The sequence below is a fragment of the Mastomys coucha genome, unplaced genomic scaffold (genome assembly GCF_008632895.1).
Source record: "Mastomys coucha isolate ucsf_1 unplaced genomic scaffold, UCSF_Mcou_1 pScaffold23, whole genome shotgun sequence".
NCBI lineage: Eukaryota > Metazoa > Chordata > Mammalia > Rodentia > Muridae > Mastomys > Mastomys coucha.
In genome coordinates this window covers 7052420-7070134 of record NW_022196906.1, presented here as the reverse complement: position 1 = coordinate 7070134, position 17715 = coordinate 7052420, and the positions used below count along the sequence as shown (strand labels likewise).

Sequence of the window (17715 nt, the reverse complement as noted above, 5' to 3'; positions counted from 1 at the left end):
GAAGGAGTTAGAACAGACAAGTTTATTTATAGCTCCTAAGAAGGTTCAAAAGGAAAAAGTAATAGCCTATTTAGGGACGAAAATATTTTCTCAAAAAATTGTTCCACAGAAAACTTCCTTAAGAATTGATAAACTTTCCACACTTAATGATTTTCAAAAATTAGTGGGAGATATTCAATGGGTAAGACCATATTTGAGAATCCCCAATGTGCAATTAAGGCCTTTATATAACATTATGCTTGGAAATCCTGATTTGAATTCTCCTCGACAATTAACTGATGAGGCACAAGAAGCATTGAAGAGGGTGGAGGAGGAATTGGAGCACGCCTTTTTGGCACGGCGCTCCCTGGTTGAAAAGATCTCATTATGTATTTTGGCAACTGAGAGTCAACCTACAGGGGTTCTGTGGCAAGGTGCTCCTCTGTTGTGGATCCATCCCAAAAGTGCTATTAGTAGGACTGTAGAACATTATCCCTCTGCAGTAGTCTTATTAGCCTTGTCAGGTATTCAACAATGTCGTCAGTATTTTGGGTGTGAGCCATATATAATTATCACTCCCTATAATGCCAAACAGGTAGAGGTGTTAATTGCTACAATTGATGATTGGACAATTTTGAAATGTTCATATTCAGGAGACTTTGATAATCATTTTCCTAAGGATCCCTTGCTGTGCTTTGTAAAGGAGCATCCAATTGTTTTTCCTAAAATTACCCAGAAAAGTCCCATTGCAGGAGCTGTAACTATTTTTACAGATGGATCCAAAAATGGATGTGGAGCTTATGTTATACAGGGGAAGGATCCTATAATTAGGCAATTTACACCAGGATCTCCTCAAATTATTGAGTTGAAAATTGTAATTGAGGTTTTTAGAGAAATGAAGGGGAGTTTTAATTTATTATCTGATTCACAATATGTGGTTAATTTATTGAAAGGTTTAGAGTTGGTAGGAAAAATAAAAGTTAATAGCCCAATAAGCCATTTATTAGAACAATTGCAGGATTTGACTAAAGAAAGAAAATTTCCCTTTTTTTGTGCAGTATATTTGGGCACATACTGGATTACCTGGGTCTGTTTATGAAGGAAATGATGTGGCCAATAAAGCAACCAGGGCTGTGTTTATTTTTATGGCTACTAATATCCGAAGAGCTAAAGATTTTCATGAACAATTTCATGTTAATGCAAAAACCTTACAAATGAAATTTGCAGTTACCAGGACAGAAGCAAGAGATATTGTGAAGTCATGTGGCCACTGTGCTCCTTTTATACTTCAACCATCCTTAGGGATTATCTCTGGGGGTTCTGTCCCCTTCATGTTTGGCAGATGGATGTGATGTACATACCTGAATTTGGAAAACTAAAATATGTGCATGTTTCTGTAGATACTTGCTCTGGAATCATCTTTGCTTCCCCTATGGCAGGAGAAAAGGCCAGACATGTTAGAATCAATGCTTTGAGGCTTGGGGCACATGGGGAACACCTAAGTAGTTAAAGACAGATAATGGCCCAGCATATACTGCATCTTCTTTTGTGTCCTTTTGTAAACAAATGCATATTGATTTAATCCATAGATTACCCTACAATCCACAGGGGCAAGGAATAGTGGAAAGAGCTCATAGGACCTTAAAAGAATGCTTATTAAAACAAAAAGGGGGAATAGGCTATGGCCTTACCCCGAGAGAAAAGATATCTATTGCTCTCCTTACTCTTAATTTTTTTCAATTGGATAATGAAGGAAAATCGACCGCAGAATGGCATGTATCTGCCTCTTCCACTTCTAAAGGTTTTGTGCAATGGAAGGATATTTTGACAGGTTCATGGCATGGCCCGGATCCGGTATTGACATGGGCGAGAGGATCTGTTTGTGTGTTTCCGCAGCACCACCGAGATCCCATTTGGATTACTGAACGGCTTATGAGGAAAAGCGCCCCACCTCAAGATAAAGTGGTTGATGCTATTGCTGATGCTTCTGCTGATTCTGGTGCAAGCTGAGCCACGTTGGGGAATTCTATCAGTGTTCCCAAAGCCTCTGCCTTTGAGATATTCAGCTCAAATGTTTCCTCGATTTTTTTAATACCAATAGTAGTTTGCAGTTGCCCTATTTACTATTTGATAGGGAAAGTAGCCCTGTTGAAGGTAATTTTAGTATATATTTAGAAGGTAGTTTATGCTTTCAGCTTGTTGAGAAAATTAGTAGTAAAGGTGTGTGATGATGTATAATTAAACCGCAGCATGGTTTGAACCCCTTCATAATTTTAATCATGAAGCCCCCGCCAATAGAACTTGTCTAGACAATTGTCAATGTATCTTACAGGGAGGTGGTCTAGAGAATTGGATCATCTGTTGCAGGATCTTCGCATAGCCATAGTCCACATGAATTCCACCAGAGTTGACCTGTCCCTTGCTAGTGGATTGACATCCTGGATCTCTCATGCTATGAATTATCTGAAAGAGTGGGCAGGTATTGGAACTGTGGGTGCTTTACTGGTCCTTGTCAGTATATTGGCATTGTGGTGCATCTGCAGTATGCAGGTCCAGCAGCAATGACAGGCTGCCTTGGTAGTGCAAGCATTTGCAGCCCTGGAGGCAGGACAATCTCCAAAGGCTTGGTTAACTATTCTGAATGAATAGTGTATGCTCTTCCTCACGCTCAGGATGCGAGGCTAAGCACTGCAGTAGAGATCAGCTTCTAGAGGTCTCTTGCACGTCTGATTGCATGTGGGTTGATGCCCCAGGTCCCACCTCCAGGAAAAAGGCATAGGGCGGGCATGGCACCAACTTGGCTGGCCACTAGGTTGTAGGGCCATTGCAATGTCCTTTTCATGGTTACTGGAGATCAGACCTCTACTCTTGCCTGTTGTGTTTAAAACAAAAAGGGGGAACTATGGAGGGCCGAAGCTGCCACCCTAAGTATGGCGCCTGGCCTCCTGCCAGAGCAGAGAGCATCGCAATAACAAGTCCTTATTTGGAAAAGTTGAGTGCCTCCAGTTTGTGATGCAAGCTGGCATGATTTCCCGCAGCCTATTATGCTTCACTGCGTAGCTGATGCTGATTGGGACCAGGGAAAGTATTTAACCTGCGTGTTCTGGGGGCTAAGGAGAGGGATGAATGAATGATTCGGTAGTACAAGATGCCTGAATGAACTGCTTGGAGAAGAGTTCATGGTCACCTCCTTATTTCTGCTGGTTGGTGAGGCGGTGACACTGTAAGGCAAAGGAATCCATCAATTGGACAAGATGGCAGCCTAGAGAAGGGAAAATGATTTCACCAACTCCACTTCTGGCAGAGAAATAATATAAAAATATGTACAGAACTCAGAAAATAGGCATCATAAGCTATAGTTGAATGGAAAGAGGAGTTATTGTTTGTACTCTGAGGAAGTTAAACAGAAAGACAGGACACCTCTAATACTTTGAGCCAGAATCCCTAAGTTTCATTGATTGAAAAATTAACTGTATTTTAGAAGAAGACAGGATTATAACAGAATGTATAGAGAAAGTTGCTAATTGCTTTTCAGAATTTACCTCTGATTAAACAAATTAGACCTTCCGTGTCTTCTTTTGTAAAAGAGACAGGACTAGGATTGGTTTTGGAAGTAATTGTTATTGTTGTTGCTGTTTTTGGTGGTGGTAGTGGTGGTGGTGGTGGTGTGTATGTATATATATTAATGTGTGCATGGGTTCATCCATGGTAGCCAGAGAAGAAATTCAGGTGTCATTCTCTCTTTTGCAATGGTTTTTTTCTTTTGAGATGGGTCTGGAATGCACCAAGTAGACTGACTGGCGAGTGAGCCACACCTGTCTCTGCTCCCAACACTGGGATTATCCATTATGCTGCCACTTTTCCCTATGTTTGGTATAGAACTCAGGATCTTACTCTCTCAAGGCAAGCATTATACTGATGGAGCTTTTTCTCCAGCCTCATTCTGAAAGTGGTTTTTATAGACAGTTAATTTGATTAAGCTTGTGACATCATATTCTCACCCATACTTAGCACAGTAAGAGGTACCTGGCTAAAGGGAAGTTAATGAGATGTGTTTCCTGAGAAAGTGACTGAACCAAGAATTACATCAACACTGAAGATTTTTCTGGAGAATTAAAGGTAGTGGGATAAAATGCAAAGTCAGCATGCAAAGTTTCACAGACTGAGCTTCCATGAAAGGAGAAATAACTTCCCATTCATAGACACTATGATTTTACACACAGCTAACAGCTAAAAATGTACAAACAAATCTATAATTAATTAATGCATGTAACATTTTCTCTCTATACAGGAACAATAGACAAAGGTTACTTGCATCCCTATTCAGCAGCTCAAATAATATTTTAAATATTTTATTTTTATTCACGTGTATGTGTGCGGATAAGTATGAGGTATCATATGAGTGTTGATACCTGCAGAGGCTAGAAGAGGGTGCTGCATCCTTTGGATCTGGAGTTACAGATGGTTTTGAGCTGCCCCCACATGGTGCTAGGCAATGAACTATGTCCTCCTTAAGAGCAATAAGTGCTCCTAACTGCTGAGCCATATATCTCTCCAAACCCAGGTTTAGATACATTAATATCTGCTGGTCATTGTTGACAGTTTAAAGGAAAATTTCTTCAGGCAGGATTTTGTAACATGCCACGATGATAAGTTGGAACACATCTGTTGATGATGATCTCCCTGTTGACAAGCTTTCTTGGATACTTATACTTGCCATGCCTTTACAGAGCTATTAAGTATTGAGACTCTGTCATTACCATGGAAACAGATGCAAGTTTTCCCAAATCACATTTTTTTACTTGATACTTTAAATTTTGTTATCAACACAAGTACTCTTGGCTTATCTTCATAAATTTTTACTTTATTAAGCTTTGAGGATGTATCTATAAAGTATTCATACATGAACTTCTTTTTAATTGATCTTAAGTAGAAACATTTCATGAAAAAATATTTAACTTGTAATTCAAATTATTGTATAGCTACTTATTGAGATATCTATTTTATTTTAGTATGCAGCTGAGGAGCTTTATGCATATACGAAGGTTATTAATATATGTGCAATATCAAAGTTTAATGAAATTAAACTGCTTCATCAAGGACATTTTTAAGATGGAATAAAAGAAATAAGTATATAGCAGTAATAACAATCTTATACAGTCAGTGCTCTACAGTGGGGACTGAAGAATTTTCAGCAGGTCACTGTGTTGTAGTTGACAGTTGGATGTGACACATCTCACATTTACTTTTTCTTCATCTGTGCAAATCATTATGATATGGTCAATGCATGGGGTAAGGCAATAGTGATTGGGTACTGGTATGAAAACTTTTTTGACTCTGTGGACTTCTGTAACTGTCTGGTTACCTGTTGCACATTGAGAAACTACTCTTTGAGGACAAGAACTCTGGGAAGTGATTCTTGGTTATAAGATGTTCTAGTATCAGCTAAATTTATGGGATGGCTAGAGAGCTCTATTGACTTTGACTAGATTCTGTGGCAGTAAGTTGTTAGCATTTGTGTGTGTGTGCCTCCACTATGGAGCAGTCATTGCTGTTCTCAAAGAGTCTTGCTCTGAGAAGTCCCACCCTTGATCAAGTTCTGTGCTAAAAATATATATATAAAATGTTGCCACCTAGTCAAACGTTCTCCAGTTTGGAGTTCTCTCACACCCAGTTTCAGTTTCAGTTTCAAAATACCTATGTTATTATCTCTGCTTCAGCAGTTCACTTTGATATCTATGTCTTGAAAATAAGCCCCAAAATGTTAGGAAGCAGTGGGAGTATGTACTGTGTTAGAATGGCATGGTCATGTAATGGTATGGTATGGCAATTTGGTAGAATGTTATGGTCATGTCATGGAATGATATGGTTGCGTGGTAGAATGTATGATCATGTCTTGGTATAGTATGACTATGTGGCAGAATATTCTGGTCATGTTGTTGTATGTTATGGTCATGTGATAATAGCCATGTGTCAGTTCTCATAAGTGTCAGTTCTGAGGTACCTGCTGTACAGATTATGAAATTTTACTTTGTGTGTTTTTGTTCTCTTTCACAGTTGCTTTTTAGCAGAGGTTGACTGTATTTATTATAAGTTATTTTATCATGCTGGAAGTGGAACTTTAGAAGTTTTCTAGGATGGGTTAAAGAAACACAGATACACACACACATACACATACATACTCTACTGTGTATGATATTGTAAGTGGTCATAAATAATTATGAGAAAAAAGTAAGTTTATTTTGATATTTCTTCATAGATGTTGTGCAAGGTGAGATATAAAAGTCCAGCTCATACTCCAATGAGTTTTATGGGGGTCATCTAAAAGAAAAAAATGAAAATAAATCATAGTAAAATGCAATAAATGTTGTATCATGTAGAAACACAAAATGTAGGGAAGTATTAAACAGTATGATTATGGGTGGCTAACATCTGGTAAGTACATTGTAAGTGTTCCACAAGGGATGGAAGACAATTTCAGTGACTTTAAATAATTGCAATGTATCAGACTTTTCTAGGTTTGGTCCTAGAATAAAAGTAACAAAGTAATAAAAGTAATAAAAGCTCTAACTTTTACAGATGTTGATGTTATGAGACCACCCCTCCAGTTTTTTTTTTTTCAAAAGGAGGAATGTCGTCATGTCCTTTCAGTGAAAATTAACTGAAGGCCTTTAGTCAGCTGTTATATTGGCACAAACACTTCAATGATTATCCCCCTGCCCCACCTAGATTCACTCTGGTGAAAGATAAAAGTTAATTTACACTATGACATGTTCTTTGGAAATATACTTGAGTATTATTCAGCAAATTGGAGATGAGCAGAAAAGATTAGAGGCATAAAACCCCATTGTGAAGACAGTACAATCATCAGCCTTTTAATTAAACCTTTGAAAGTATTTCTACTCCCATAATAAGCCTGACTCTTCTTCACTTACTACTTAAGATTTTTTTTTCCATTGAATTTCAACAGCAACTCCAAGTGTGAACAAGATTTGCAAGTTCACAGATTGGATGACAGATAATGGTTGAAGCTAAAGATAATAAATAATTATCAGTACCATCTGGACCCTTTCAAAAACACCCTTTTAGAGAGAGAATTTTAGAGTCACACAGAAATAGAATCTGTGTAAAGAAAACAAAAAAATGTTAAATTTGAATTAGATGGGAGCAAAGATACTAATTAAGAATTCACAGGAGAAATATGGATCTAATTTAGAAGCAATTGACACAAAATTATTCATAAAACAGGATGTTTTTCTTTTTTGAGATTTAACACCCACATTGATAAAGTCCAATACCCAATATCGCTTCATATTGAGATTTAAAAAGCCACCAGACCAAGCTGTGGAGTCACTGACAGGCTTCCTATTTTTGAACAGAAAAAAATAGTTACCTACTGACATTGGACCCCATTACATTTAGCATGAAGACCACAATGATTTATCTATACATATAGAGCAAATATCTTCTCAGGTTTTTCTGTACCACTGAGGAATGGGTTAAAGATATAAAAATGATGGAGGATGACTTTACCAGCTTTAGGTTTGCTAGCCCTTCTAAGTCCAGAACTCTTCTGGGTGCCTGACTCTGTCCTGGAAAGGGTCAAAAGACTAGAAATCGGTGTACATCTCGGTATGACCTCTCATGGGAATTCCAGTGATAGTTGTAGGGACAAGATAGTTTGCTATAGAAAATGCACATAAATATTTGCCAACTACTAAGTAAACAGGGTGCATTATACCCATAATACTCTGCATATGTCCTATTTTATTTAACTTACAACAATACCTGGAATAAGTGCTATCCTCATTTCCTACAATAAAGAGGCTAGTACATTCCCTCAGCCAGCCATGCCTACACAATTTCTACAAGGCTGCAAGGATGGTAGATTGAGAAATATTTAACTGGTGTCTAAAACTAGCTAATGGAGAGCAGTTCGGGAGCTGTGGAGATGGGGTGAATAATCATGTAGGTTCATGGAAGACTCAGGGAGATTGTTTTCTCCAGAGGTCATCAATGCCTTCTTAACAGCAGGAATAACCAAAAACAGTTGCCATGACAATGTGTGGACAGATTATCTTTATAACAATCATTTTTATTTCTCTAAGGTGATTCGTAAAGTCTTCCTTGCAGTAGTTTGAATAGTATGCATCAACTTTTGGGAAGGCAGAGTCAGTTTTGTGTTTTACATAATAAAGTGAATTTTCTACTTTGCTAGCTTACCATTGACCAGATTGAGACAAGTTTAGAGCTAGCAACTTGTTTATGGCAACACATTAGTGTGTTTTAGTCTTGGGGTTCTCTTTTGATCATTGGCCTAACACTGGAATTAGATTTATTACCAATGATCATGTTGTGCAGAAGAAATGACCAAAAAATAGTAGGCACCTAAAGGGGAAAGTAGATGTGCTTTACCTAGAATGAGGATAAATGTCTTGCTCTGATCCTTTGTAACTTAGCTGTAGGCAGACAAATCTAAATTATGTAAATGTGTGCATGCATCTAGCTCAAGTTCTCATGGGAACTTGACAAAGCACTACTTCTGTGTTCTTAGGAATAGCAATCTTAAGAATGGTGAAAATGGATTCAATTTTGTCCTTTCTTTGTATCTGACACCATATAAAATACACTCAGACCTGTTAGAACTCAGTCAGAAATTTATCCCTGGTACTATCTCCCTTTTCCTGAAGGCTGTAATCCCAATTTCACCTTGAATTTACATCAATCCCCATTCTAATCCCCAAGTCTCTTCTGATTATGTCAACTTTTCTCCATCTCCATGAAACCCCTAGCATGGTCATTACCATTCCCTCAGAACTTTTCTACAGTGTCTTGACAGCTCATCCCACCTGAAGTCTTTTAAATATTAATGTGATTATGTTATTCTAGTATTTAACCATCTCATAGCTTTCAGATATGGATAAACACTTTAAAAATAGCTAACATTTTACTATGTATCTAGCAATTCACTCTGAGAAATATGCACCCCTTTAGGTCACATTTCTAATGCTTGCTCTATGTTCTTCCTGAGACTAGCTGTCAGTCATCCAGCTATTGTAGCATTTATCAGTCATCTGTCTAATATACCTAGCCATTTTTCTCAGTTTAGGGAGCTAACCACCATTTTCCATCTTAGTGTAGAAATCATTTTCTTCTACAGGCTTTCTGATCCTACATCTTTTCTTTGCACCACTGACAAATTTCTTTGCTAATCCTTAAAAAGCTCTTAGGCCTCATCTTTTCTTAGCAATTATTATATGATAGGAAGTTCCAGAAAAAGACAACTGAATCAGATCAGTTCTTTGCCTGTTTTTAAGCCAGTACTTGATACTCCGCTAATGCTTAGTTGATATTTGATCATGAATTGTGAAGTTGGTATAGATTTGTAAACCAGGAATAATGAAATAATAGTCACACCATACACTTTGGCTATTTGGCTCTTCCTCCGTACAGAAGTAAGACTCTCTACTTAATTCCATTTCCAGATCATCTCTAATGCTCTTCCAGTAGATATTCTGTTTAGAGTTTCTTGAACAATAAACAGTTCTTCTTGGTTCCATTCATGTTTTGGTTATCCCCAAAGCTAAGGCATCTTTTCTACAGTTCAACCTTCTAAGTCAACTTATATCTAATGCAATTCTATTTCCATGTTTCACTGTTTTACTAATGACTTAAGAAAAAATTACCATTAAATTTTCTTAATTGATCTTTTACTAGATTCTGGGAAAGGCGTTTCTCATTCTCTCTGTTTTCTTATAAGTCTTATTTACTAGACTCTCAAAGGAAAACTGCAACACATAATCTTCTCTGAAAAGCCTTACCTTCACTGCCCCTAACTCCATTGTCATATTGTTTTTGTGTATTAATGGATAGTCTCCTTATAAAATCTTTCATTGTTTTTGGTTTTTAAATTGTACCTGTTTTCCTATGTTTTGATAAATTTAAGATTTCTAAATAATATATTATGCTACTATGTACACACTAAATAATTATGACCAGTTGAGAACTGAGAATGGAACTATACTTTTAGTAATATTCAAGTGTCCATCACCTCTGCACATATTATCTAAGCATTAATTTTGTATGTTTTGTGATGAATCTAGTGCCTAATGACCTGTTTACTAATGGAACTCACTGCCAAACATCTTGGTTTGTAAACTGCATAGAAATATCAAATTTTCCCTTGACATGGCTCTTTCTAGATTAAGAAGATAGACTGACATTCTGCTAGTTTAATATACCATAATTTAAAGACCATTGCATATTCCCAATTCTTCCTACATTTTTTCTAATTATTGTAAGCGAGTTACTAAAACATGATAATTGAGGTGGGAGACACACTTTTAAAATGTGTCTGCCTGTCAAGGAAATATATTTATCATTTGTTTCACACAAGATTATAATCACACTTAATATATGTATATATGTAAGTGTGTGTGTGTGTGTCTACTGCATATCATGGATTCCTTTGGAACTGAGGACAGACATTTGGCACAAGAACATGTACTGGTCCTATAAAAGACCAGAATTCAATTGCCAGCACCCATGTTGGGTTGCCCATAAGCACCTTTAACTCCAATCCCAAGTGAATCTACCTCCTCAAGTATATATATCAGTGTATATGTATTACATATATATATGACACAAATATTCACATACTCAAATAAAAAAATCTTTAAAAATTACTTTTGAGCTACTTGTTCACCATTGGTTTTTGTTTTGTTTTGTTTTGTTTTGTTTTTTTTCAAGACAGGGTTTCTCTGTATAGCTCTGGCTGTCCTGGAACTCACTCTGTAGACAAGGCTGCCCTAAAACTCAGAAATCCAAGTGCTTCTGCCTCCCAAGTGCTGGAATTAAAGGCATGTGCCACCACTGCCTGGTGTATTCACTATTGTTATCAAGAACAGTTGTGTGCATGTGTTCAAATCAGGCATAACTTTGCCCTGTCACAACATAGTAGTTGACACATAGTTTTTTTCTCTCATGTTCTCTCTCATTTACAAGTTGCTATTATTTTTTCTTTCTTGACAAACATCATTTCTTTTAAAAGCCAAATAAGGAACATTGTCTTGGGTGCTTCTCTATTTTTTATGTTTAAAAATAAATTTAAAGTTTTACCTAAATTATTTTGTTTAAAAAATTTTAAAGCAATTTCTTTGAAAAGTTTTCTAAATGGTTACCAAAAATTACTCAGGAGCTTCTAAATTATATCTGAGCAAAAGCTAAGTCACTGGAGAGCTCCCTGTAGTTACAAACCAATTTATTAATTACCCTGTTCATTATATTAAGTTATTTAACTCAATATGATTAATTGTGCTATTAAACAGCTCATATTTATATATGTTTCCATAAGGATTTCATGATAAATGTCTCTAAAGCTCACTGTAATTAAGGTTCACATACAGAATGTAAGCATCTATCCTCTCTAAACAAAGCATTGGATAACACCGCTGGGAAAAATGGAGATAAAATGTGTGAAAATTCTAAAAGCAATAAGAGCAATGCCAAGAAGTTTGCCAATTTAAAAATTCATGAACAAATTTTTGCAATAATCTTGTCAGCTATTATTAAACGTAATGGTGTACTCTTTGTAAAACCAGAAAACTCTATGGTATTTCAGTTGTTCATTTCTATCTCTTGGTAGCCTTAAAATCCAGGTGCCTTGCAATTTCATTGAATATCAGTGGTCTCACATCCTTTTCAGATATTATGCAATGTTAGTCCTCCTACATGAATCCCAGTTCTTACTCTGATTATGTGACCACTATGAAAGGTTGCTACATATAGGATGTGTGTGTTTGACCTGCATCAGAGTTTCCCCAAAGTGGTCAAAATTTTGTTCACTGTTATGTGTTAAAACAATTAGTGGCAATTGCTTGAGCCAATTATGGCAGTATGGAAAAATGAAGAATTGATGGTAAAACATTAAAAAATTAGGATTATATCTATATACTATCTCAAGATGATCTCTTATATGTTCTTTGAAATCCAGAAGATCCTCAAATGCATAGTTATTATCATATTATGCATATGTTATTAATCAGGGTTATGTACACATTCAGGGAAAACTGGAGAAGGCTCAGATTCCCATCTCTGTCTAACTTTGGGATCCCATGTGTGCATGCTATTTTGGTCACTTTTCCTGTTACTATGATGAAATATCCTGAAAAAAAAATCAATTTACAAAAGAAAGAGTTTATTTTGGCTCATAGTTCAAGTGCACAGACCAACATGACTGGGTATTCTCAACAGCAGGAATTTGAGGTGACTGGTCACATTTTATATTTAGTTAGGATGTAGATAATGACAAATGGTTTGCTCATCCCATTTTATCCTTTTTTTATACAAGTCCAGTATCCCAGTACAGGTAATGATGACACTCACAGTGGGAAGAGTTTCCATCTTCATTCAACTTAACCAAGATAATACCAAGAAGAACACCCAATGGCCTGTATCCTTGGTGACTTTTCATGTTGACAATCTACTATCAGACACTCAGACATGAGGATGAGGAGTTTAGCTTGTCAGTTGAATTAATGTTGTACTTTAAGTCATTTTAAAACTTTTAAAGAGAAATTGTCCTCAAATATCTGTGGACGTGATCACATGAACAAGAACAAATTGGAGAAGGACTGTTTTCCAAGCAGAGAATGATGAAGACAAAGGTCACAACTGGCAGAAAGCTGAAACCCATAGTCATGGGTTTCAGATGCATCGTGTTTCCATTGTGTGAAACTACTGAATAGCAGGTATACATGCAAACAAATGGAAACATATGATATGATGTTTCCACTTCCTTTGCTTCTGGTTCCTAGTAAACTTAGTTACTTATACTGTCTTGAGATTATTATACTTTTCACATTAAAGGAAACATCGTGGGCAATTGTAATATTGCAAAAGACAAATGCATCTGGGTATGAAAATGTGTAGAGATTCCAGAAAATAAACCTTTAGCAGCACTGGGGATGGTGTTTCACATTTTTATCTCAGCACTTTTGGAAGCAGATGTGTGCACATTGTGAGTCTGTCCCCAGCCTTTGATATAATGCTATTTCATTCCCAACAAGAAAACAAAGTGAACCTCCCAACAAAACAACCAAAAACAAAACAAAAACAAATGCGAAACCAAAAACCAAAACAACAACAAAAATATTCAGTGGACATGAGATCATGAAACTAGGGATGAGTTGAAAAAAGATAATATACATAAAGACAAACATATGCAAAATTTGATGAATACACTTCCTTATATGAAATACCTATTATAGATTGTCAACAACAGCTTCAATATTCATAGAGCAGAAGAGTCCTTATTAATATCTCTGATAGGATTTCATGAGTCTTTAGAGTCCTAAAAAGCTTTTTTAAGACCAATATAAAGAGTTCCATGTAGTTAGTCCCAGTCAGATTTTTAGCTTATCTTCCCAGTCAATTAGTTGTAAAAGATAGGTACCATAAAACTAATCTTATTCTTACATTGTATGTAGTTTTAGGAGGGTCCATGAAGCAGGTCCATGAAGGCTTCTTTGGCTCTAGAGCTGAGAAAGAGATTATATACAATCAGTTAAAATCCAGAAAGACTCTAAGGCAATGGGAATATATAGTTTCTATCAATTCAGAGTTAAAGTGTGTGCATGGTTCCTCCATTTCTGTTATTGAGGCTTCTTAAATGGAACCTTTGTTATTTGAAGAATATTGGCATCATGCTGTACAATGCACAGGTGGAGGATGGACAGATGGCTTACTGATGAAGTGTTGGGGTGCCCTATGTGAAGGTTGTCTCTGTTTAACTAATGGGTGATTGCTATACTGGCAGAGAGCTAAGTCATGTCTTGGTTTTGTACCTATGGCCTATCACTGGCCTCATTGTTTGTAAATATTCACATTCCTTACTTACTGATTGGCTTTAATAAAGATCTGATGGCCAATAGCTAGGAATAAACTGGAGGGTGGAACTTTCAGGCAGAGAAAGGGCCTCTGGGAGAAGAATTCAGGTGCAGGGATTTGCCAGCAGGACATGAAGGTGGCATGTGAAGAGGGGTAAAGAACTTGCTATGTGACAGAACATAGGGATAGAATAAGAGTAATTTAGATTGGGCTAGATGAGAGGCTGCCCAGCTAAAAGTCTAAGCTAAAATAAATATTAATAAATCTCTGTGTCTTATGCATCCACTGCTGGGTACTAGAAAGTCCCACTAAAGTTAAGAACACTTAATGCTTTCCTAAAGGACTGGAGTCCCATATGCCCATACCAGGGGCTCACAACTGTCTACAACTTCAGTTACAATGATTCTAATCTATTCTGACCTCTCTGTAAACATTCATGGCAGAAACTCATGCAAGCACAGATGTTAAAAAAAGACTCAGCTAGGAATATTAAGGCTGACTTTGCAGTTTTTTTTTTTTTTAAATACAGCATTACCTGTTTGCTATATCCTATGGACAATTCCCATGGGACCATTTTCTTTTTACACTGGAGCTAAATGCCACAGCAAAAAGAGAGTTTGTGATGCGGGCAGAAAAGAAGTCACTGTCTTCTGTGATGTAGCCACTTCACATTCATGGCCATGTGAGTGGTCCTGAATAAATCCAGTAGTCCATAAAGCCCAAACAACCAGAACAAACCACAAAAGAGAGATGGTCACTTAGTGAGAAAACAGGACTGAGTGGGGGGTGAGTATGATCAGAATACATTATATCGACATATGTAGTTGTCAAACAACAAATTGGTAAAAGAGTAGATTTCTTTTTCAAACTGATCTCTTCCCTACTCTAGTCCAGGGTCCACATCCCAGCAGAAAGCTTCCTTGCTTTGTTTTGGTGCTGTAATGTTCCTGTCCTCTCATATAATTTCTTACCCGTGAAATCCTTTATTCCTGAAATCACTTCTTTTGTTGTACTCACAGGAACATTTATTTTTAGTTCTGTGCATCTTAGCTCAATTCAACAAAAGTTTTATTGCCTATGCAGCAGTGCGGTAATCTGAAATGGCATTGGAATCTGGCTCTATATTCGTCTGTGGCATCCTTGGTAAGATACTTAATCTTTCTTTGCTTTAGCTTTATTATGTGTGAAGTGGAATATTACTCTAGAACTCCCCTCTTAAGATCATAAACATTAATGTGCAGTGTGCTTAAGAGAGTCACTGTTTGACATACAGGTTTTACACTAAACAATTCCACAAGTACCAGTCTCATAAAACAAAGGGTTTGTTATGCCCCTAGAATTGTGCAGACTGCTTCATCCACAGCCACAAGCACTGCTTCAAATGGTTGAAAACATCTGAAGGACTGACTAGTGTAGCTAGTGTTCTTTTTCAACCTCTTACTTTCATTTCTTCCTTCTTCATCTTCTGTTGGATTTGATCCTTCCTGTTCATTTTTTCCTCATATTTATTAATTCATCTTTGCCAATTCTCTGTTGTTCACACTATTTGTACTATTCTTAGGTAATGACAAATTACTAAATTTGTCTGAAAAATATTGGAATAAGTTAAGATGATTGCTTATCTAGATAATAAAGTAGGAAATAATATTAAAACAAATTCCTTATCTTTAAAAATATTACAGGAAAATAATATATATGGATTGAATACTTGTTCTTAAGATAAAGGAAATCATTTGTTAATTCTGCAGAACATTGAAAGGTTTTGTTTCCGAGACAGGTTATCTTTGAACTCCAAGCTTCCTGAAACTTACAATTCTCCTATTTCAGCTTGGTCAGTGCTTGGATTTTTTGTGTGACACCACATATATTCATAACCTTGTCTAAAATAAGTCTTTTTTAAAGATAAATTATATGTTTATTAATTTTTCATGTATATGTACGTGTTGGGCAACATGAATTTATGTGCACCCCATACATGCATGTTTCATCACAGGCAAGGTGAAGGCACCAGGTATTCCAGGTCGGGAGTTTCAGGTGATTTCTGAGTTATTGGATATAGGTACTGGGAATGGAATCTGGCTCCTCTCCAAGAGCAGTATATACTTCCAGCCACTGAACCATTTTTCTAGTTCCCTTAAAAATCTATATTCAGTTGGTTTTAGAGGTGGAAAGATGATGCAATAGTAGAATATCCACTGCTGCCATGACTACATGTAGTATTAATTGTTTCGGAACAAAACAAGTAGAAATTCATTCTGCATCTTATCATCTTAACAAAAGCAAACATCATGCTTCAGTAGGCATGAAGTTATATTTTCAGCACTTCAAAAGCTAAGTTCTGCTTGTGTCTCCAGCTATACCCATTGTTTTATATAGTAGCTAAACAAAGCCAAAACAACAACCAGCCAAACAAAAACAAACAAAACCAAAACAGAACAAAACAAAAAAACAAGACAATCAAAAGACAAACAAAAAAACCAACCCAACTCAAACCAAACCAAACCAAACAAAAAGACAGTAATAGTTATTATTATGAAACAATATCAAATATAACCAATAAAAGAGAAATCTGTGCTTTCAGTGGTAAGGAAACAGCATGTGTCACTCTTCTTTAATTACTTTGGTGGTTTGAATAGGTATGGCTCCATAGACTTATGTATTTGAATGCTTGGCCAATGGGGAGTGACACTATTCAGAGGTGTCGCCTTGATGGAGGAAGTATGTCACCATGGGGCCTGGCTTTGAGATATTCTGTGCTCACGTTTCACACAGTGTGGCACACAATCCCCTTCTGCTGCCTGTGGATCAAAATATAGAACTCTCAGCACCTTCTCCAGCACCATGTCTGCCTGGATGCTGCCATGCTTCCCACCATGATGATAACAGATTAAGCCTCTGAAACTATAAGCCCAATTAAATGTTTTCCTTTATAAGGTCATGGTGTTTCTTCACAGCAATAAAACCCAAAGTAAGACAATTACCCTTGAACAAATTCCTAGTAAAATTTAAAAATTATTTGTATTTCTCATTTGATAATTTCTCATATACAAATAAAATGTTTAAATTATATACACAATGGCTCTCTGAGAACTGAGGTTTTCCTCCATGTCCTCCCCTCCTCCTAGTTTTTCTTTTTCCCCTTCTCTTCCTCTTCCTCCTCTTCTTCTTCTTTCCCTCCTCTTCCATGATGCAGGGGAAGAGAATCTCAGTTCTTTTCAGGGGTGTGGCCGACTGAAAATTTTAGTGACACCGAAGAAAAAGAGAATGCATTAACCATTGGAGGAAGTGTTTTGATTTTTTTCTAAGGTAACATTGAGTGCATGCATGCCTCTAACCTAGAACATCTATCTGCAGTTATAATCTAAAGAAATATATAAGTATTTGCACTAAAATATACACAAACCATGCACAAAATAAAAACAAATGATGTAATAAAATGTGTACAAGTAAGTTATTCACAGTAACTACTTGATTAAAAAATAAGTCTAAATGCCCCTGAAGAGGGCATTACTACATAAACTGTGATATTTTCTTATAATGGAATAGTATGTAGCAACAGAAATAATAAATTAAGCACACAACAATACAAATGAGTCTCAAAGACAAATACATTTTGGAGATTATAAGAAAGTCATGTATACAAAATAAATGAGTACAAATATGTAGGCTTTTCTCTTTAAACCATAGACACACATAATTAAGACAATTGTTGGAGAAATGAAAAGTCAGTTGCTATAAAAAACAATGTAGTAATTTTTTGAACAAAGAAAGTCTTCTGTGGACATAAATATGCTTTTTTTTTTTTTTTTTTTTTACAAAAAGAGATTTTATTTATTCACATATATGAGT

At 36.3% G+C, this 17715-nt stretch overlaps 2 long non-coding RNA genes across 2 annotated transcripts in view; one reads left to right on the top strand and one right to left on the bottom strand.

The window, feature by feature from the left end:
- Window positions 1-6197: 6197 nt before the first annotated feature.
- On the bottom strand, window positions 6198-14447 carry LOC116072462. The gene is made up of 3 exons (XR_004111465.1): window positions 14402-14447; window positions 13456-13517; window positions 6198-6300 (listed from the first exon to the last, which is right to left on the bottom strand). It is a non-coding gene; the product is annotated as an uncharacterized LOC116072462 (long non-coding RNA).
- A 137-nt stretch (window positions 14448-14584) lies between these two features.
- The window catches only part of LOC116073413, a 68795-nt gene continuing 65664 nt past the window's right edge, over window positions 14585-17715 (top strand). The window contains exon 1 of the long non-coding RNA XR_004111791.1: window positions 14585-14652. This is a non-coding gene — a long non-coding RNA (uncharacterized LOC116073413). The remainder of the gene's footprint in view (window positions 14653-17715) is intronic.